The sequence below is a fragment of the Cervus canadensis genome, chromosome 8 (genome assembly GCF_019320065.1).
Source record: "Cervus canadensis isolate Bull #8, Minnesota chromosome 8, ASM1932006v1, whole genome shotgun sequence".
NCBI lineage: Eukaryota > Metazoa > Chordata > Mammalia > Artiodactyla > Cervidae > Cervus > Cervus canadensis.
In genome coordinates, this window is record NC_057393.1 from 34,329,567 (window position 1) to 34,345,995 (window position 16,429).

The following is a 16,429-nucleotide window of genomic DNA, read 5'->3' on the forward strand; positions in this document are numbered from 1 at the left end:
GTGGATCACAATAAACTGTGGAAAATTCTGAAAGAGATGGGAATACCAGACCACCTGACCTGCCTCTTGAGAAACCTATATGCAGGTCAGGAAGCAACAGTTACAACTGGACATGAAAAAACAGACTGGTTCCAAATAGGAAAAGGAGTACGTCAAGGCTGTATATTCTCACCCTGCATACTTAACTTAAATGCAGAGTACATCATGAGAAACGCTGGGCTGTATGAAGCACAAGCTGGAATCAAGATTGATGGGAAAAATACAAATAACCTCAGATATGCAGATGACACTACCTTTATGGAAGAAAGTGAAGAAGAACTAAAGAGCCTCTTGACGTAAGTGAAAGAAGAAAGTGGAAAAGTTGGCTTAAAGCTCAACATTCAGAAAACTAAGATCATGGCATCCAGTCCCATTACTTCATGGCAAATAGATGAGGAAAAAGTGGGAACAGTGGCTGATTTTATTTGGGGGGGGGGCTCCAAAATCACTGCAGATCTTGACTGCAGCCATGAAGTTAAAAGACGCTTACTTCTTGGCAGGAAAGTTATGACCAACCTAGACATCATATTAAAAAGCAGAGACATTACTTTACCAACAAAGGTCCATCTAGTCAAGGCTATGGTTTTTCCAGTAGTCATGTATGGGTGTGAGTTGAACTATAAGGAAAGCTGAGCATAGAAGAATTAATGCTTTTGAACAGTGGTGTTGGAGAAGATTCTTGAGAGTCCCTTGGACTGCAAGGAGATCCAACCAGTCCATCCTAAAGGAGATCAGTCCTGAATATTCATTGGAAGGACTGATGGTGAAGCTGAAACTCCAATAATTTGGCCAACTGATGCGAACAGCTGACTCATTTGAAAACACCCTGATGCTGGGAAAGATTGAGGGCAGGAGGAGAAGGGGACTGCAGAGGATGAGATGGTTGGATGGCATCACCAACTCAATGGACATGACATTGGGTGAGCTCCGGGAGTTGATGATGGACAGGGAGGCCTGTCGTGCTGCAGTCCATGGGGGTCCCAAACAGTTGGACACGACTGTGTGACTGAACTGAACTGAACTGAAAGAGACATGGAATTCAATCAAGTATACCAACATCCATTTAATGGAAATCTGAGAAAAGAGAGAGCAAAGGAATAGAAAATAAATATTAAAAAAAAAAAAAGAATGGCAACTTCCCTGTTGGTCTAGTGGTTAAGACTCTGCCTCCCAATGCAGAGAGTGAGGGTTCAATCCCTTGTCAGGGAGCTAGGATCCCACATGCCTCCCAGTCAAAACACAAAACAAAAAAACCTTACAAAACAGAAGCAATGTTGTAACAAATTAAATAGACTTTAAAAATTGTCCACATCAAAAAATCTTTATAAAAAAATAAAAGAATGGCTGAAAGCTTTCAAAATTTGGTGAAATACATGAACCAATGAATCCAAGAAGTTAAATAAGCCTCAAGAATTATAAACCCAAATAGACTCACAGCAAGGCACATTTTGACCAAACTGTCAAAAGCCAAGGCAAAAGAGAGAAAGTTTAAAGCATCTACAGAGAAATCCTTCATCATATGCAAAGGTTCGTAATAGGATAACAGTTCATTTTCTATACAAACAATGGAGACCAGAAATCAGTGGAAAGATATAGTTTAAATCCTGGATGTAAAAATATCAACCAAGAAGTCTGTATCTGCACAATTATCTCTCCAGAAAATAGAAGATATAAGACATTCCCAAAATAAAAGCTAAGGGGGTTCCTGACTAATAGATTGACCCTACAAGAAATGCTAATAGTAATCATCTTCCCAGTTAAAAGCAAAAGCCACCAAATGATAATCCAAAGCCAGACTAAGTTCCTTGTTAAAAATAACCATGTAGGTAAATATAAAAGTTAATGTTATCATATTCTAATATAAAACCTTCTTTTAATTTTCTATTTTTTTTAAAAGAAAAAATGTGAGAGGAGCTAAGATGGCAGAGGAGTAGGACAGGGAGACCACTTTCTCCCCCACAAATTCATCAAAAGATCATTTGAACACTGAGCAAACTCCACAAAACAACTTCTGATTGCTAGCAGAGGACATCAGGCACCCAGAAAAGCAGCCCATTGTCTTCAAAAGGAGGTAGGACAAAATATAAAAGATAAAAAGAGAGACAAAAGAGTTAGGGACAGAGATCCATCCCGGGAAGGGAGTCCTAATAGAGGAAGTTTCCAAACACCAGAAAACCCTCTCACCGGATGGGTCTGGGGGAAGTATTCGAATCTCAGAGGACAACCTAACTGGGAGGAAAAATAAATAAAACCCACAGATTACATGCCTAAAAGCAACTCCCAGCAGAAAAGTACCCCAGACGCTCGCATCTGCCACCAGCAAGTTGGGGCTGAACGGAGAGGAGAGGGCGGCATTGCTTAGGGTAAGGACCGGGCCTGAAAGCCCTGAGGGCAATCTGAGTGAGCTAACATGAGATAGCAACTTAAACTGTGGGATAGCGAGAGAGAGAGAGAGAGAGAGAGAGAGAGAGAGAATTAACCTGCGACAAGCCCTAACCGAAGGCACTGCCAGCCATTTGCATAATGAAAGAAGGACTGAGCAATTCCAGAGAAGAGCTAGCCGGCTTCGGACCAGCGCATCCCCCGCCGGAGTCAGGAGGCAGGGGGGAGGGGAAAGGGGCAAACTCTTGGCCCCAGAAACGGCATCCCCGACCAAACTGCAAGCAGGCTTCCAGTCTCTAACCAAAGACTTCCTGAGATTCTGGATGGTTGACATCGGCCAGGAGGGTCGCAGCCAGAGATCAGCTCCCCAGAAGAGACACATGGCACACCAGACCGGTATGCCCTGAAACTGAGGCGGGGACGGGGAGGGGAGAAGTCGCGCTGCACCTGGGGAGAGTGCACTAGTCAAGCTCCTGATTCTCTGAACTGCTCGGATAGGGAAGGCAAAAAACGCAGGCCCAACCAAGGCTGTGCCTTTGTGGAGTACCTGAAAACCTGAACCTGAGCGGTTTGGGCCTGGGAAGTCCATGCAACCCAGGGCCCGCTCCCTGTAGAGCAGCCTGGAGCCTGAGCAGTGTAGACGGGGAAAGCACACACGCTGTGAGTGGGGGCAAACCTAGTGTGGCCGGAACACTGCGAGTACTCCCCACACACACCAGTGATATTTGTCTGTGTTCCTCCATCCCCACAGCACGACTTAACAAGCGAACCTAAACAAGAGACCACCTCCATCCACTTGTGTCAGGGTGGAAATTAGACACTGTAGAGACCTGCAAACAGAAGCCAAATAAACAAAGGGAGCCACTTTAAAAGTGACAGGAGCAACAGATTAAAATCCCTGTAGTTAACACCGAATACACTGGAAGGGGCCTATAGATATCGAGAAGTGTAAGCTGGAACAAGGAGCTATCTGAAACTGAACTGAACCCACACTGCCTGCAACAGCTCGAGAGAAATTCCTGGATATATTTTTACTATTATTATTTTTTATTAAAAAATTTTTTTCTTCCTTTTTTTAAAAGTCCTCTATTACTCATCTATTACTCCATAATTTTCACTTTTATAACCCACTATAACCTTGCAAAAAAAAGGGGGAGGGGATCCTATTTTTAAAGCGAACTTCATATGTAATTCTCAAATTTTTTGTGTTTTTGGTTTTTTTTTTAAATATTGTATTTTTAAGAGTCTAACCTCGACTCTAGATTTTTAATCTTTGTTTTTCAGTATTTGATATCAATTTTAGACATTTAAGAATCCAACCTTCAGTACCCATTTTTGCTCAGGAGTGTGATTACTGGTTTGATTACTCTCTCACACTTTTTGACTCTCCTTTTTCTCCCCCAGATCATCTCTATTTCCTCCCTCCCCCTTCTCTTCTCAATCCAATTCTGTGAATCTCTGTGGGTGTTCTGGGCTGTGGAGAACACTTAGGGGACAGAGTACTGCCTAGATCTGTCTCTCTTCTCTTGAATCCCCCTTTTTCTCCTCCTGCTCACCTCTATCTCCTTCCTCCCTCTCCTCTTCTTCATGTAACTCTGTGAACCTCTATGGGTGTCCCTCATTGTGTAGATCTTTTCACCATTAACCTAAAAGTTTTATTATCAGTGCTGTATGGATGGAGAAGTCTTGAGGCTACTGGAAGAATAAGACTGAAATGCAGAGGCAATAGGCTTAAGCCCAAAACGTGAGAATGTCAGAGAACTCCTGACTACAGGGAACATTAAGTAATAAGAGATCATCCAAAAGCCTCCATACCTACACTGAAACCAAGCACCACCCAAAAGACAACAAGTTCCAGAGCAAGACATACCATGCAAATTCTCCAGCAATGGAGGAGCATAGCTCTGAGAGCCAATATACAGGCTGCCCAAAGTCACACCAAACCCATACACCCATCTCAAAACTCACTACTGGACACTCCATTGCACTCCAGAGAGAACAAATCCAGCTCCACCCACCAGAACACCTACGCAAGCTTCCCTAACCAAGAAACCTTGACAAGCCAATCGTCCAGCCCCACCCACTGGGAGCAACCTCCACAATAAAAAGGAACCACAGGCTACCAGAATACCAAAAGGCCACCCCAAACACAGCAATCTAAACAAGATGATAAGGCAGAGAATTACCAAGCAGGTAAAGGAACATGAAAAATGCCCACCAAGCCAAACAAAAGAGGAGGAGATAGGGAATCTACCTGAAAAAGAATTTAGAATAATGATAATAAAAATGATCCAAAATCTTGAAAACAAAATGGAGATAAATAGCCTGGAGACAAGGATTGAGAAGATGCAAGAAATATTTAACAAGGACCTAGAAGAAATAAAAAAGAGACAATTAAAAATGAATAATGCAATAAGTGAGATAAAAAACACTCTGGAGGGAACCAACAGTAGAATAACAAAGGCAGAAAGTAGGATAAGTGAGGTAGAAGATAAAATGGTGGAAATAAATGAATCAGAGAGGAAAAAAGAAAAAAGAATGAAAAGAAATGAGGACAACCTCAGGGACCAGCTACACAATGGACCAGATAGACCTAATTGATATCTATAGGACATTTCACCCAAAACAATCAATTTCACCTTTCTTTCAAGTGCACACGGAACCTTCTCAGAATAGATCACATGTTGGGCCATAAATCTAGCCTTGGTAAATTCAGAAAAATTGAAATCATTCCAGCCTTCTTTTCTGATCACAGTGCAAAAAGATTAGATTTCAATTACAGGGGAAAAAAATTATTAAAAATTCAAACACATGGAGGCTAAATAACAGGCTTCTGAATAACCAACACATCATAGAAGAAATCAAAAAAGAAATCAAAATATGCATAGAAACGAATGAAAATGAAAACACAACAACCGGAAACCTAAGGGACACTGTAAAAGCAGTGCTAAGGGGAAGGTTCATAGCATTACAGGCTTACCTCAAGAAACAAGAAAAGAGTTAAATAAATAACCTAACTCTACACCTAAAGCAACTAGAGAAGGAAGAAATGAAGAACACCAGGGCTAGTAGAAGAAAAGAAATCTTAAAAATTAGGGCAGAAATAAATGCAAAAGAAACTAAAGAGACCATAGCAAAAATCAACAAAGCTAAAAGCTGGTTTTTTGAAAAAATAAACAAAATTGACAAACCGTTAGCAAGACTCATTAAGAAACAAAGGGAGAAGAACCACATTAACAAAATTAGAAATGAAAATGGAGAGATCACAACAGACAAACCTGAAATACAAAGGATCATAAGAAACTACTACCAGCAGCTCTATGCCATAAAATGGACAACTTGGAAGAAATGGACAAATTCTTAGAAAAGTATAACTTTCCAAAACTGAACCAGGAAGAAATAGAAGATCTTAACAGACCCATCACAAGCAAGGAAATCGAAACTGTAATCAGAAATCTTCCAGCAAACAAAAGCACAGGACCAGATGGCTTCACAGCTGAATTCTACCAAAAATTTAGAGAAGAGCTAACACCTATCTTACTCAAACTCTTCCAGAAAATTGCAGAAGAAGGTAAACTTCCAAACTCATTCTATGAGGCCACCATCACCCTAATTCCAAATCCAGACAAAGATGCCACAAAAAAAGAAAACTACAGTTCAATATCACTGATGAACATAGATGCAAAAATCCTTAACAAAATTCTAGCAAACAGAATTCAGCAACATTAAAAAAAATCATACACCATGACCAAGTGGGCTTTATCCCAGAAATGCAAGGATTCTTTAATATCCACAAATCAATCAATGTAATACACCACATTAACAAATTGAAAGATAAAAACCATATGATTATCTCAATAGATGTAGAGAAAGCCTCTGACAAAATTCAACATCCATTTATGATAAAAACCCTCCAGAAAGCAGGAATAGAAGGAACATACCCCAACATACTGAAAGCTATATATGACAAACCCACAGCAAACATTATCCTCAATGGTGAAAAATTGAAAGCATTTCTGCTAAAGTCAGGAATAAGACAAAAGTGCCCACTCTCACCACTACTATTCAACATAGTGTTGGAAGTTTGGGCCACAGCAATCAGAGCAGAAAAAGAAATAAAAGGAATCCAGATAGGAAAAGAAGAAGTGAAACTCTCACTGTTTGCAGATGACATGATCCTCGACATAGAAAACCCTAAAGACTCCACCAGAAAATTACTAGAGCTAATCAATGAATATAGTAAAGTTGCAGGATATAAAATTAACACACAGAAATCCCTTGCATTCCTATACACTAACAATGAGAAAACAGAAAGAGAAATTGAGTCAACAGTTCCATTCACCATTGCAAAAAAAAGAATAAATATTTTGGAATATATTTACCTAAAGAAACAAAAGACCTATATATAGAAAACTATAAAACACTGATGAAAGAAATCAAAGAGGACACAAACAGATGGAGAAATATACCGTGTTCATGGATCAAAACAATCAATATAGTGAAAATGAGTATACTACCCAAAGCAATCTATAGATTCAATGCAATCCCTATCAAGCTACCAATGGTATTCTTCACAGAACTAGAACAAATAATTTCACAATTTGTATGGATATACAAAAAACCTCGAATAGCCAAAGCAATCTTGAGAACGAAGAATGGAAGTGGAGGAATCAACCTGCCTGACTTCAGTCTCTACTACAAAGCCACAGTCATCAAGACAGTATGGTACTGGCACAAAGACAGAAATATAGATCAATGGAACAGAATAGAAAGCCCAGAGATAAATCCATGTGTCTGTAGACACCTTATCTTCAACAAAGGAGGCAAGAATATACAATGGAAAAAAGACAACCTCTTTAACAAGTGGTCCTGGAAAACTGGTCAACCACTTGTAAAAGAATGAAACTAGGACACTTTCTAACACCATACACAAAAATAAACTCAAAATGGATTAAAGATCTAAATGCAAGACCAGAAACTATAAAACTCCTAGAGGAGAACATAGGCAAAACACTCTCTGATATGAATCACAGCAAGATCCGCTATGACCCACCTCCCAGAATATTGGAAATAAAAGCAAAAATAAACAAATGGGACCTAATTAAACTTAAAAGCTTTTGCACAACAAAGGAAACTATAAACAAAGTGAAAAGACAGCCCTCAGATTGGGAGAAAATAATAGCAAACGAAGAAACAGACAAAGGATTAATCTCCAAAACATACAACCAACTCCTGCAGCTCAATTCCAGAGAAATAAATGACTCAGTCAAATTATGGGCCAAAGAACTAAACAGACATTTCTCCAAAGAAGACATACAGATGGCTAACAAACACATGGAAAGATGCTCAACATCACTCATTATCAGAGAAATGCAAATCAAAACCACAATGAGGTGCCATTACACGCCAGTCAGATTGGCTGCTATCCAAAAGTCTACAAGCAATAAATGCTGGAGAGGGTGTGGAGGAAAGGGAACCCTCTTACACTGTTGGTGGGAATGCAAACTAGTACAGTCACTATGCAGAACAGTGTGAAGATTCCTTAAAAAACTGGAAATAGAACTGCCATATGACCCAGCAATCCCACTCCTGGGCATACACACCAAGGAAACCAGATCTGAAAGAGACACATGTACCCCAGTGTTCATCGCAGCACAGTTTATAATAGCCAGGACATGGAAGCAACCTCGATGCCCATCAGCAGATGAATGGATAAGGAAGCTATGGTACATATACACAATGGAATATTACTCAGCCATTAGAAAGAATACATTTGAATCAGTTCTAATGAGATGGATGAAACTGGAGCCCATTATACAGAGTGAAGTAAGCCAGAAAGATAAATACCAATACAGTATACTAACACATATATATGGAATTTTAAAAGATGGTAATGAAAACCCTATGTGCAGGACAGAAAAAGAGACACAGTTGTATAGAACAGACTTCTGGACTCTGTGGGAGAAGGTGAGGGTGAGATGACCTGAGAGAATAGCATTGAAACATGTATACTATCAAGGGTGAAACAGATCGCCAGCCCAGGTTGGATGCATGAGACAAGTGCTCAGGGCTGGTGCACTGAGAACACCCAGACGGATGGGATGGGGAGGGAGGTGGGAGGGGGGTTCAGGATGGGGAACACATGTAAATCCATGGCTAATTCATGTCAATGTATGGCAAAAACCACTACAATATTGTAAAGTAATTAGCCTCTGACTAATAAAAAAAATTAAAAATAAATAAATAAAAGAAAAATGCATAAAAACAATCATTAGAAATACATTATTCTAGAAAAAACCATATACAGATATATTCTGTGATACCAGTGAAAGAAAGTGGAATGAAACTGGATGGGATCAGAATTAACATATACAATTAGAAGCTACAGTGAAAACGATTCATATTGGATTTTTCTAAATTTAAGAAGTTAACAGGACTTCCCTGGTGGTCCAGTGGTTAAAAATTCAGCTCCAGTGCAGGGGACATGGTTTTGATCCCTGGTCAGGGGCAATTCCACATGCCTCAGAGCAACTAAGCACGTGTGCCACAGTTTCTGACCCTGCATGCTGAAACTAATGAAGCCCACGCACCTAGAGCCTGTGCTATGCAGCAAAAGAAACTGCCACAATGAGAAGCCCACATATCACAGCAAAGAGTAGTCCCCTCTCACCACAAGTAGAGAAAGTCCACACAAAGCAATGAAAAGCCATTGCAACCAAAATAAATAAATAAATAAATAAAATCATTTTTTTAAGAGAGGTTAACAATAATTCCCATTTTAAAGATTAACAGAAATATACAAACATTTGAAAGGGGTAAAAAGTTACACTAGAAAAAAGTGATCATACAAAAAATAAAGCTATACCGGAAGAACTGAGAAACAAAAAACATACATGAAAACAAAAACTAACAGCAGGAATAAGTCCTTTAATATTAATAATCACTTTAATGGATTGAAACTCACAATTTTAAAAATATAAGAATATATACATATTTATATTTTTGGCCACTTCACTTGTAGGATCTCAGGCACTGAACCCAGGCCATGGCAGTGAAAACCAGGAACCTGACCATCAGGCTACCAAGGAATGCCCAAAAGAATACATTTTTAAATTATGTACATAAATATTTCATTACATATCTCTAATACCCAGTCCATACATATATAGAATATAATATGCTGTAAATTAAAGAAGGAAATCCTGACACATGTGACAACATGGATGGGCCTTGAAGTTATTGTGCTAAGTGAAATAAATCAGACACAGAAAGACAAATACCATATGATCAATCATGTATGTAAAATACTTTAAAATCTGATCTCATAAATACAAATTTGGTATTTGATATCAGTGCCTGCCAGAGATGAGGGGTGGTCAAAAAGAATGAAGGGAATCAAAATGTATAAATTTTCAGGTATAAAATAAGTGTTGCAGATACACTATACTACATGATGACTGTAAATAATACTGTATTGTATATTTGAAACTTGCTAGGAAAGTAAACCTTAAGAGTTCCATGACAAGAAAAAATTGAAACTATGTGTTGCAATGGATGTTAACTATATTTATTGTGGTAATCATTTTGCAATATCCCCTTTTACTGAATCATTATGTTGTACACCCGAAATTAAAGTCATGTCAATCACTCTCAACTTAACTACATTTTGTCAATACAAAACTCACTTTTGAAATACAAAGACATGAATCTGTTGAATGGGAAAGAGGAAAAGAGATTTTGCCATCAATGAATAGCCAAATAAAGCAGGAATGACGTTACTAAGGTTAAGAAGAAATGGTTTTTAATAAATAACAATTTAAAAGAAACAATAAGAATGAAATGCTTTGCATGCTAAGTCACTTCAGACTTGTACAACTCTTTGTGACATATGGATCGTAGCCCACCAGGTTCACGTCCATGGGGTTATCTAAGCAAGAATATTAGACTGGGTTGCCATTTCCTTCTCCAGGGAAATGCTCTATATTGGATTAAAAAAGTAAATCCTTCAAGAAGCAATATAATTATACACATATATATACCTAGAGAACAGAGCCCCAAAATATATAAGACAAATAATGAAAGACCTAAAATGATAAACAGAGAGTTCTACAATAATAGTTGCTGTTGTTCAGTCCCTCAGTTTCAGCATCAGTTCTTCCAATGAATATTCAGGATTGCTTTCCTTCAGGATTGACTGCTTTGATGTCTTTGCTGTCCAAGGGACTCTCAAGAATCTTCTCTAACATCACGATTTGAAAGCATTAACTCTTTGTCACTCAGCCTTCTTGATGGTCCAACTCTCACATCTGTACATGACTACTGGAAAAACCACAGTTTTGGCTAGACAGAGCTTTGCAGAGAAGTGATGTTTCTGCTTTTTAATGCACTGTCCAGGTTTGTCATAGCTTTCCTTCCAAGGAGTAAGCATCTTTTAATTTTGTGGCTGCAGTCAATGTCCACAGTGATTTTGGAACCCAAGAAAATAAAATATGCCACTGTTTTCAATTTTCCCCAATCTATTTGCCGTGAAGTGATGGGACCAAATGCCATGATCTTAGTTTTTTGAATGCTAAGTTTTAAGCCAGCTTTTTCACTCTCTTTCAACCTCATCAAAAGAAAGACACCAGAAAAGGAGCCCACCATGTCAGTAGGTCTCCAGTATCCAATGGGGAAGAGTGGAGAAACGGCTCCAGAAGGAGTGAAGAGCCTGGGCCAAAGCAGAAATGACGCCAGGTTGTGGATGTGTCTGGTGGTGAAAGCAAAGTGTGATGCTGTAAAAAATAATATTGCATAGAAACCTGGAATGTTGGGTCCATGAATCAAGGTAAATTGGATGTGGTAAAGTGGGAGATGGCAAGAGTGCATATCAACATTTTAGATACCATGAACTAAAATGGACAGGAATGGGTGACTTTAATGCAGACCACCGTTATATCTACTACTGTAGGTAAGAATCCCTTAGAAGGAATAGAGTAACCCTCATAGTCAATGAAACAGTTCAAAATTCAGTACTTGGGTGCAATCTCAAAAACAACAAGATGATCTTGGTTCATTTCCAAGGCAAACCATTCAATATCATGTAACCCAAGCCTATGCCCCAGTCACACTTTAAGTGAAAATCTTAAATCTTAACTGGTTGTCTTCAGATGGTGGTATAGATCATTGGTGCTGCTATTGGTGGTGCTGTTTCTTAGGTTTTGTACTGAAAAACACACACTCTTTCTTGCTCACTTTTACAGCAGAATTCTTAATCTTTTGAGTTTTCTCTTCTTAAAACAAACCAGACTTGCTGCTGGAAACCTCTTTTTCGCTTTCCAATAAATAGCAGAGGCTTGTGAACAGACTCCCTGCTGGAGTCATAAAGAGAGTCAGCAGGACAGCATCTCCCCCTAATGTCCTCTGAAATTCTTATCTACTTCATTCACTTTCTCCTCTCTGGCCCAGTCATGGGGGTCCTGCTGTAGTACTCTGGTTGCTGCTGGAAAGAAATGAGTTTCTCCAGCTGCAACCCACACAACTAAGGTGACCAGGCCCTCACTCACTGCTTTCCATCTCCTCCACAGGAGAGGATGCTGCCAGCACACAGCTCAGTCCCTGGTTGTGGGGTGAGGGGAGGGGTCTGTGGTGGAGTTCTTCTCTCTCCACTGCATCTCAACTCATATCCTTCTTGCTCTGATTCTACACTGAAATTGTCCATCAGACATGCTAGACTGCTAGAAATTCCCTCTCATGTGTGGATATCTGTCAAAGTCAGCACTCTCCATGTTTTTACCCTGATGGCAGGAAGAGGTAATGGGGCAATTTCACCAACCCCTTTGCATCTCCAGCCCTTACTGAGACCTGACTGTCCATTTTCAGGTGCACAGGTGGCCCCACTGCTTCCACTGAAGCATTTCACTCATGGATAAATCTCTAATTGTTGTTCAGCTGCTCAGTGTTGTCCAACTCTTTTGACCCCATGGACGGCAGCATGCCAGTCCTTCACTATCTCCTGGAGTTGCTCAAATTCATGACCATTGAGTCAGTGATACTATCTAACCATCTCTTCTTCTGCTGCCACCTTCTCATTTTGCACTCAATCTTTCATAGTATCAGGGTCTTTCTCAGTGAGTCAGCTCTTCACATCAGGTGGCCAAAGTATTGGAGCTTCAGCTTCAGCATCAGTCCTTCCCCTGCATATTCAGGGTTGATATCCTTTAGGATTGACTGGTGTGACTTCTTTGCTGTCCAAGGGATTCTCAAGTATTCTCTAGCCCTACAGTGTGAAAGCATCAATTTTTCAGTGTTCAGCCTCCTTTATGGCCAAATCTCATATCCATACATGATTACTGGAAAAAACATGTTTTTGACTATAGGGACCTTGGAGCTTCTCAGGTGGTGCTAGTGGTAAAGAACCCACCTGCCAATGGAGGAGACATAAAAGATGCAGGCTCGATCTCTGGGTCAGGAAGATCTGCTGGAGGAGGACATGGCAATCTACTCCAGTATTCTTGCCTGGAGAATCCCATGGACACAGGAGCCTGGTGAGCTACAGTCCACAGGGTTGCACAGAGTCTGACACAACTGAGGTGACTTAGCACACATGCATGCACAAACAGACATTTGCTGGCAAAGATCTCTAACTTGTTGTTAAAGAGGGAAGAGAAAGGAGGAACGTTTTAAGTCACCATGCAGCTGACACCTCTCATCTTCTCAATTTTCTTATTACTTATTCTTATTACTTATACCTGTTTTATTACTTGTTTTTGATGGTTTCCCTAGAGCTCTCAATATACAATTAATTCAAGTCCATTTTAAAATAATCCAATACTATTTCATATGAAGTACAAGTACCTTGTAACAAAGTATATCTAAGGTCTCTCTCCCCTTACTAATAGCATTGTTGTAATGTATCTCACTTTCCATAAAATATACTCACAAAGTACATTACTGCTATATTTTCAAAAATGGGAAAGGAATATGTCAAGGCTGTACATTGTCACCCTGCTTATTTAACATCTATGCTGAGGACATCATATGAAATACTAAACTGGATGAAATCACAAGCTGGCATCAGGATTGCTGTAGAAATATCAATAGCCTCAGATACACAGATGAGACTGCTCCAATGGCACAAAGTAAAGCAAAAGTAAAGGGTCTCTGGAAGAGGGTGAAAGAGGAGAGTGAAGACAATGACTTAAAACTCAACATTCAAAGAACTAAGATCATAGCATCCAATCCCATCAGTCAGTCAGTCAGTCAGTTCAGTCTCTCAGTCGTGTCCAACTCTTTGCGACCCCATGAATCGCAGCACACCAGGCCTCCCTGTCCATCACCAACTTCCAGAGTTTACTCAAACTCATGCCCATCTAGTCAGTGATGCCATCCAGCCATCTCATCCTCTGTCGCCCCCTTCTCCTCCTGCCCCCAGTCCCTTCCCAGCATCAGGGTTTTTCCAATGAGTCAACTCTTTGCATGAGGTGGCCAGAGTATTGGAGCTTCAGCTTCAGCATCAGTCTCTCCAGTGAACACCCAAGACTGATCTCCTTTAGGATGGACTGGTTGGATCTCCTTGCAGTCCAAGGGAATCTCAAGAGGCATCTCCAACACCACAGTTCCCATCACTTCATGGCAAATAGAAGAGGGGAAAGTGGAAACAGTGGCAGATAATATTTTCTTGGGCTCCAAAGTCAATGTGGATGGTGACTCCAGTCATAAAATTAATAGATGCTTGCTTCTTGGAAGGAAAGCTATGGCAAACCTAGGCAGCATATTAAAAAAGCAGAGACATCACTTCTCTGGTCTGTCTAGTCAAAGCTATGGTTTTTCCTGTAGTCATGTACGGATTTGAGAGTTGGACCATAAAGAAGTCTGAGCACCAAGAATTGATGCTTTCAAACTGCGTGCTTTCAAACTGTGATGCTGGAGAGGAATCCCTTGGACTGCAAGGAGATCAAACCAGTCAACGCCAAAGAAATCAACCCTGAATATTCATTGGAAGGACTGATGCTGAAGCTCCAATACTTTGGCCAACAGATGCGAAGTGCCAACTCATTTGAAAAAATTCCTGATGCTGGGAAAGCTTGAGGTCAGGGGGAGAAGTGGGCAACAGAGGATGAGGTGCTTGGATGGCATCATTGACTCAACGGACATGAGTTTGTTCAAACTCCAGGAGACAGTGAAGGACAGCAAAGCCTGGCATCCTGCAGTCCATAGGATCACAATTAGCTATACAAGACTTAGCAACTGAACAACGAGCAATTCATTTGCCTCTCACACTAATAGAACCACAGCAGTTTATTCTGAATAAAAGAAGCTCAGTCATGCTCCTTTAGCAACTATTTTATTCCTTGATTAAGGAGTGTCTTGCTCTGTACCTCCTTCTTCCTGCTAAGATTTCTGAAAGGCTCTTCTTTATATGGAATGAAAGAATGACTAATAAGTGGAAATCTTAGATCAGCCAATCTGACCTTTATTTTTTCAAGTGAACAATGTATGTCTTAGTGAGCTTAACTATCACCAATTCATCAGTACAAGACCTTATCTGAGAGTTCAGCATTTTTTACTCTCAGTTTAGCAATATCGCACATCTGATGGAATTCCTATTGATGTCCAAATGACCAGGAGGGCATCAGCACTAAAGTCTCCACAACCAGAGAGGAATGCACCTTGTCTTGGCAAGAGTTGTAGAATGGAGCTATTCTACAACTATTTTTGTGTATTTTTCTTTTAAATAATGTTATTTTTGAAGAAGTTCTAGGTTCACACAAAACTGGGCAACATGTATTCAATTCCCACATAGCTCATCCTAAACCCACAAAGCCTCTTCTATCAATAACCCTCACCAGTGTGGTGCATTTGTTTCAATGAACCAACTCTGACACAGCAATATCAGCCAAAGTTCAGGGTTTACTTAAGTTTAACCCCTTGTGTCATACATTCTATTATGGTTGTTGCTTAGTTGCTAAGTCACATCCAAGGCTACAGCCTTGAGACTGTAGCTCGCCAGGCTCTTCTGTTCATGTTATTTTTCAGGCAAGAATACAGGAGTGGGTTGCCATTTCCTTCTCCAGCAGATAGTTCCCACCCGAAGATCCAACCCATTTCTCCTGCATTGCAGTCAGCTTTTTACCGCTGAGCCACCAGAAAGCCCACACAATATACTCTTGTTGCTTACATATTTTATTCATACTAGTTTATATCTCTTAAACCCAACCAACAATTTATCCATGCCCACTTTCCTGTCCCCTTTGAAAACCACTAGTTTGTTTAATATATCTGTGAGTCTGTTTCAGCTTTGCATACACATTCATTTGTTAAATACCACATTTCTCCCATCCACCCACTGATGGACATTGAGGATTTTCCACATTTGTCTAGAGTGAATAATGCTAACTTGAACATGGGTGTGTAATATCTCCTTAGCATCATGATTTCACTTCTTTTATTAAATAGTCCAAAATGGGATTGCTGGGTCATGTGGTAATTCTATTTTTAGTTTTTTGGTTTACCTCTCTTCTGTTTTCCTTATAAGCTGCACCATTTTGTCTTTTCACCAACAGTATACAAGGATTTCAATTTCTTCATATCCTTGCCAACACATTTTTCTTTCTTATAATATTCAGCCTAACAGATGTAAGGAGCTATATCATTGTGGTTTTGATTTGCATTCTCTGAAGATTACTGATGTTGAGCACTTTTTCATACACCTGCTTGCCATTCTTGTTTTTCTTTAGAGGTATGGCCCTTCTAGCCCTTTGCCCATATTTAAATTGGGTTAATAGGTTTTCTAACTTTTACTATTGAGTTTTAAGAGTTCCTATATATTTTGGAGATTAACCCCTTGTCAGATATGACTTGCAGATATTTTTCTCCTGTTTTGTATGTTGTCTTTTAATCTTTTTGACTGTTTTTGCTTCCTGTGTAGATTTTGTTTTTATTGTCCCACTTGTTTAAGATTGCTTTTGCTGCCTGTGCTTTTAGTGTCATAAGCATGAAATCACTGTCAGAATCAATGTCATGGAGATCA